Source organism: Belonocnema kinseyi, chromosome 5 (assembly GCF_010883055.1).
Source record: "Belonocnema kinseyi isolate 2016_QV_RU_SX_M_011 chromosome 5, B_treatae_v1, whole genome shotgun sequence".
Classification (NCBI taxonomy): Eukaryota; Metazoa; Arthropoda; class Insecta; order Hymenoptera; family Cynipidae; genus Belonocnema; species Belonocnema kinseyi.
In genome coordinates this window covers 123,685,247-123,692,543 of record NC_046661.1, presented here as the reverse complement: position 1 = coordinate 123,692,543, position 7,297 = coordinate 123,685,247, and the positions used below count along the sequence as shown (strand labels likewise).

Sequence of the window (7,297 nt, the reverse complement as noted above, 5' to 3'; positions counted from 1 at the left end):
TTTTAAAAGGTTACAAAGTCATTTTCAGGATTTCAAAATATTTTAAGGTATTTCGAAGCTTTTATAGTATGGAAAAGGATTTTGAACATTTTAACGACATTTCACGGATTTGAAAGACTTAAAAAGGATTCGAGGATTTGAAAAAGGCGTGTAGATAAGGTTTCAAAGATTTAAAAAAAATTCCGAATATTTCATTAAGATTTTTAAACCTTTAAGATATTTTAAGGATTTAAAATATTTTAACAAGGTCACATCAGGTGTTGAAGACTTCAAAAAATGTCAAATTTTCAACGATTTCAAAATGTTTTAGAAGATTTCAAAATATTCCACAAAGATTTCAAATATTTGAATGATTTTAAGTGAATAAAAAAGATTACACAAATATTTCAAAGAATTCGTCAGGATCTCAGATTATTTCAAAGATTTTAAAGCATTTCAAAAGGTTTCCATAAATTTGAAATTTTAAACGATTTCCATGATTTCAAACGAACACAACAGATTTCACAAACGAAAATTAAAGAAACATTTTACAAGTATTTTCAATATTTCAAAACATTTCACGAAGTCATCAAGGATTTTACACAAATTTTAAAGATTTCACAAAGACTTTTAATATTTTAAAGATTTCAAATGAATGTAAAAACTTTCACAAATATTTAAAAGATTTTATAGAAATTGTATAAAGACTTTAAACAGGCTACGGTACACTAGATTACAAAGATTTAAAAACATTTTAAAGATTTTACAAATATTACGAACATTTCCCAAATATTTCAAAACATATGATAAAGATTCCAAGGATTTCAAAAATTTTACCAAAATTTTAAAAGATTTCAACGGATTTCACAAAGATTTTCTATATTTTAATGATTTTAAATAAAAACAAAAGATTTCACAAATATTTTAAAGAATTCATCAGGATTTCAGAAGTTTTAAAGAATTTGAAAGATTTCAAAGATCTTAAAGCGTTTCAAAAAGTTTCCCTAAAGTTGAAATTTTAAAAGATTCTAATGCCTTCAAATGAACACTAAAAGATTTCACACACAAAAATTAAAGAAAGATTTCACAAACATTTCATCAAGATTTCTAAACATTTCAAGAAGATTTTTAAGGATTTCAAATATTTTAACAAAATTTTTCAAGATTTCACAAAGAATCCAAATATTTTAATGATTTCAAGTGAATACAGAAGCTTTCATAAATATTTTAAGATTTTAGAAAAATTTCTAATTCAAAGATTTGAAAAGGGTACTTGTACACCAGATTTCAAAGATTACAAAGATTTCGAACATTTCTCAAATATTTAAAAACATATCACAAAGATTCCAAGGATTTCAAAAATCTTATCAAAGTTTTAGAATATTGAAAAATTTTATGAAGATTTCAAATACAAATGTTTTAAAAAGGGCACGGTACACCAGATTTTAAAGATTTCAAACATTTCCCAAATATTTCAAAAAATATCACAAAGATTCCAAGGATTTCAATAGTTTGCTCACATTTTAAAAGATTTCAACAGATTTCACAAAGAAGTCCTATTATTTAATGATTTCAAATGAATATAAAAGATTTCACAAATATTTCAAAGATTTCATCAAAATTCTTTCTAAGATTTCAAAACATTTTAAAGATTTAAAACGATTTCAAATTGGTTTAAGAGATTTTCCAAAGATTTACAACATTTTACAAATATTTTAAAGATTTTATCAAAATTTCATAGAGATAAAAGTAAACAAAAATGCGAATATTTCCTAAACTACGATCGAAAAAAGACCCTTTTCTTGGGAAACGTCACCATTTATATTCTGAAATTACACCAATCATATTTTAATGAATGCCCCCCTCCTCCCAATTTTCTTCGTTTTTTCGGTCAGATGAAAAATGAATTAATAAAATTTAATAGTCTAAAATTTGTTGTTGCTCATTCGTCTTTATCGATAGAAAATCGGTAATTTGCGATTGAAAATTCATCTTTTGGTTGAAAATACGTCTTTTTGTTTGAAAGTTAATTATTTTTAATTGAAAAGTCCATCATTATATATATAATTGAAAATTCATCTCTTTTGATTATAAATTCTTCTATTTGGTGGAAAATGTAATTATTTTTTCGAAAATTCAACTCTTATCTTTCATCATTTTTGTCAGAAAATTCAAATGTTTTGTTGAGAATTCGTCCTTTTGAATTAAAAATTCATCTTTTAGGGTTGACAGTTAATTTTTTTAATTAGAAAGTGTACTATCATATTTCTGGTCCAGAATTCATCTGATCTGGTTAAAAATTCCACTATTTGGTTAAAAATTCAATTCTTATCAATATGTCTTTTTTATTGTTATTTAATTTTTTTATTTAAAAAGTGTATTATTATATTTTTGTCCTGAATTAGTCATCTCTTTTGGTTACAAATTCTTGTATTTAGTTAAGAATTCAACTATTTCAAATAGTTAAAAATTATTACTTTTTAAGAAAATAGTCTATTTTCGTAAAAAGTAATATTTTTGGCTTGCAAGTACAACTGTTTAGTTGAAAATTCGTCTTTTTGGATAGAAAATTCATCCTTGGGTAGAAAATTCATATTTTTTTGGTTGCAAATTCCAAGTTTTCTGAAATATTCATCTTTTGGGTTTGAAAATTCAAGTAACTAGTTGAAAATTAAACTGTTTTTACTGAATCTTTTTTATTTAAAAATTCTATCATTTGCATTAAAAAATCTATTATTAAATTTATTTTTCAGAATTAATCTCTTGGTTAAAAATTGCACTAATTTAATTATTTTGTTGAAAATTCTACTATTTCATTTAAAAGTAATCTTTGTTGATCTAAAATTTAACTGTTTTGTTTATAGACTGTTTTTTTAAAAAGAAAATCCGTCTTTTTTAATTGAAAATTCATCTCTTGGCAAGAAAGATATTTTTTTTTTAATTTAAAAAAGTATGTTTTTTGGTTTATAAATAATTCTGTTTAATTGAAAAGTCTATTATTACATTTTCAGTCCAGAATTATTCATGTCGTTTGTTTACAAATTCGATTATTTAGTCCAAAATTTAATGATCTATTTGGTTACAAATTTTATTATTTGGTTAAAAATGTTATGGACTGAAAAATCTGTTTTGATTAATATTTCAACTATTTTGTTGAAAGTTCGTCTTTTTGTTTCAAAAATTTTCATTTTAATTATAAATTACATTTTTCTTTGAGAAAAATTCAACTGTTTTGTTAAAAATGATATTACTTAGGTAGAAAATTCATCAATTTGGTTAAAATATTTTTCTTTTTTTTTTTAATAAAAAATCTTATTAATTTAAAAAATCATGTCATGTTTGATTTAAAATTAAAACATTTATAGTTTGAAATATCAAGATTTTAATTACATGTTGAAAGCAGACGAATTAATTTAAAAAAAACAAACGAATTTCCAATCAAACTGTTTAAGCCTCAATCTAAACAGATTAATTTTCAACCACAGTTGCATTTTTGCTCAAGAAGGATGAAATTTATAATTAAAAAGATACGTTTTCAAACCAAAAAGACGAATTTTAAAGAAAATAGTTCAAATGTTAATCAAAGAACATTTTTCAGTCAAGAAATAAATTTTTTAACCAAACTGTTGAATTTTCAAGTGAAAAAGATGAATTGTCTTCAAAACAGTTATATTTTTAATTTGAAAATATAAATTTCCAATAGAAATGTTAAGTTGCTTAATTTATTTTAAAAATTAAATCGATATTATTAATCTCATTAATATTTCATATAAATATATAATATTGAATTTTAATGCATACTTACGCCAAACTTCGCCAAAAATTTGTCCAAATGCGGGACATTAAAACATTCATAAGTTCTTGAATAAAATTGCTAATAAAGTTATGAATTTTATTCCTCAACATATTAAAAATGTGCAAAAACATTACTGTTTTGTGGAATATTTTTGATTATTTTTTACTAAATGTTTAACTTGTCAGGACAAAAATAAATAGTGGTAACCAATTCAAAATAACTGCAAAAATAAGATAACATTTTTACTTTTATAATTTATGTTGAAATATAAAAGATACTTAACGATATTTATTATTGTCTCAGTATTGGATATACTTTTTACGTTGTCCCAGTAATGGTCGGTTTACTTTACTTATTTTCAAAATTGGAAACAGTAGAGTTGTAGATGTTTTCCCGGAAAAACGAAGCCGTCATTTATGAAAATGAAATCATTTTTTAAAAAATTGTAAAAAGCGACAGTCAGAAAAAAAATCAATTGCAAAAAGCATGGAAAAATTAATATTATTTTGTTGTCAATTTTAAAACTTTACATAAAAAATAATGTTTTTTATTTGAAATTACATCAGTTATAATATTTGGATTTTTAAAATCACTAACCCTCTACCGCATGGCGTATCATATATGATACATATCGTTTTAAACCGCAAAAAATATTCTTGTGAGGTTTAAACGGTTTAACAAGCCTGCCAACTAATTGTTAGTCCATGGCTTTACTGTAAAAACACTAAAAAAACAAAAAAAAAAAAAAAAGAAACAGACACCCCAGTGGGCACAAAATTTGGCGACGTCTTTACGCCATCGTTACAACATCTTTACGACAACTTTACGACATCCTATGTCCATTTCGTTAAGTCATCTTTACGATATCGTAAATATGTCGTATGATCTGACGATGTCTTTACGATATCGTAAAGACACTGTAACGGCATGGACATAGGATGTCGTAAAGTTGTCGTAAAGATGTCGTAAAGACGTCGCCAAATTTTGTGCCCAATGGGACTGTTCTATAGCCTTCCTAAAAACGCTTGAATTTTTTCGTTGGAAAAAAAATCATGCGGTACCGGGTTAAAAAAAACAATTTTTTTCATAATTGCGAGCTGTTTACTATTAATTTTTTGTTTTTGTAATGATCTCAAATCTTTATGAAACTGAATCACTAAATAATTTTATCTGAAGACAATCCTGAAAATCGTCCTCATTTTATCCTGAGCACACCTGTGATTCTGGACCATCCACCGTGCTAATCCATTCCGAATTTGATAAATCGATTATTCACAACGACACGGTCGAGTGTTGATTCCTTTTTTTTTCTGCGACACCTTACCACGGCCTTGCGGAAATTATTCAAGAGTACCGGAAAATGATCGATCGTTTTGAGGATACGGCGCGTGAAGACGCGATATCTGTTGCGGATCGACCTACTTGCCTCGCGTAATTTCAGCCTCTGCCGCCATGAGATACGATCCCACGTGTGTTTTCAACTCCATCGACACGTGGATCTCGTTAATCAAAAAGGAACCAACAGAGAAATTTAGTTGCGATTTTAACGAACTCTCTCTTCCACAGGAACGTGATGTTTTCGTCTGGTTGGAAGTATTAACTGAACAGCTTGTACCTCCATTCATCAAGAATTTATCTCTATTCTTCTAGAGTTACGGTGGTGGTCGTGTCAAAAGTCAGATGTCTGCAAAAAATAGGTTTTCTATGAGTTTAAGGGCATGTGATACTTAGAAAATTGTCGATTTTACCAGTTTTAGGTTCCCCCGACTTTTTTTTCTAGAATAATAAATATTTGGACTAAAAAAATTGGGAAATGATAGCGAACATGCCAACGGACGTCCCCACACACTTTTTTTGTAGGTTCATTCAAAAAAGTTTTAATTTAGCAAAATGTGATTAATTTGCATAGCGCTTAGGAAATAGTATCGATTTCTTCAGTGTTAGATTCCCCCGGCTTTTTTCCTAGGATAAGAATTATTTTGCCTTCAAAATCTGGGAAATCATAGCGAACATGCTAACGAACGTCTCCACACACTTTTTTTGTGTTTTTTTTATCAAAAAATTTTTGATATTGCTAACGACGTGTTTGTATATTTTGAGGTTATGTGTGTTACAATTCACCTGAGCGTTTCTTCCAAACTACACAATATTTTTGGCCGAAAACTTGGGACTTACAAATAAATATATTAACTAATATCCCGGAACTAACCTTGTTTGCAGGCAATCAAAAAAGTTTATTTTATCAATAATTTCCAGATTATCGGAAAGGCAGATATGAAAAACGACGTAACTTCAAAGTAATGGATATGCATGAAATTCTTATTTAGCACAATAAATTTTTTTTGTTATTATCCCTCAAAAAGAGTCCGGGGACGTCCTTTGTGATATTTTATAGCATCTCCGAATTCAGTTTTTTGAAATTTTCATTTTTGTGGAAAAAAATCCGGCGAAACTGTAAGTATCACATGCCCTTAAGAATCAAAATATTAAGGTAAACCGACCATTACTGGGACAACCTAAAAAGTATGTCCAATACTGGGACAATAATAAATATCGTTGAGCATCTTTCATATTCTAACATAAAACATAAAATTAGAAATTTTCTAGTATTTATAAAGTTCTTATGAATTTATTAAAACTATTTATTTTTCTTTTGGCTAGTTATGCATTTGGTAAAAAAATAATGAAAATGACTCCTCAAAATCTGTGAATGACACGCTGAAAAATTCGCCATTTTTTTGTACTTCAAAGCTTTCTGCATAACTTTTATAGCCTTGTAGTAATTATATTTTCTACATTAATAGACAAATTAATGTTTTTACACATTTTTAATATGTTGAAGAATAAAATTTCGGACACTTAAACGTCAGTTGCACAATCTGGTTTCCCTTACCTAGACGGCTACTTTCGCCGTATTGTATGAGCACCAAGTTCGCCGTTAAATATTTTATTAATTCTAAAAAATAAATTGAAAGTATTTTATTGCAACCTGCAATTCGAACCTCAAATTTTTCCAACTTCTTTGGTATGTAACTAAATAGTCACTAAAATTTTTTTTGATTAATATTTCAATTAATTTTTTCTGCAAATTCATCGTTTTAGTTTGAAAATTTATCACTTTAATTATAAATTTCATCTTTCGTCAGAATAAATGCAACTTTCTGGTTGAAAATGAATCTGTTTATGTTGCGGCTTCAACAGTTTTATTAAATTAAAAAAAAATTAATTTGGTTACCAATGAACTTTTTGGTTGAAAATTCATATTTTCGAGTAAACAATATAACCTGCTTGTAGAAAACTCTTGTTTTTGGTCGGAATTGTAGGAATTTGGTAGAAAATTAGTGTATTTGGTTGAAAATGATCGTTTTGGTTGAAAATTCATATTTTTGGGTCTGAAAATTATATTATTTTGGTAGAAAATTCAAGAATTGTGGGTCCGGATGCAATAAGGGCACATAAAATTTTTTCGTGCGAAAACGAAGTCCCCTGGAGGCTTTAGAAAAAATTTTCGAATTTTAATTT

The 7,297-nt window shown here is 26.9% G+C and overlaps 1 protein-coding gene across 4 annotated transcripts in view; it reads left to right on the top strand.

Moving 5' to 3' along the window:
* LOC117172400 (protein charlatan) overlaps window positions 1–7,297 on the top strand; it is a 480,082-nt gene that overhangs the window by 460,972 nt on the left and 11,813 nt on the right. The window lies entirely within an intron of this gene.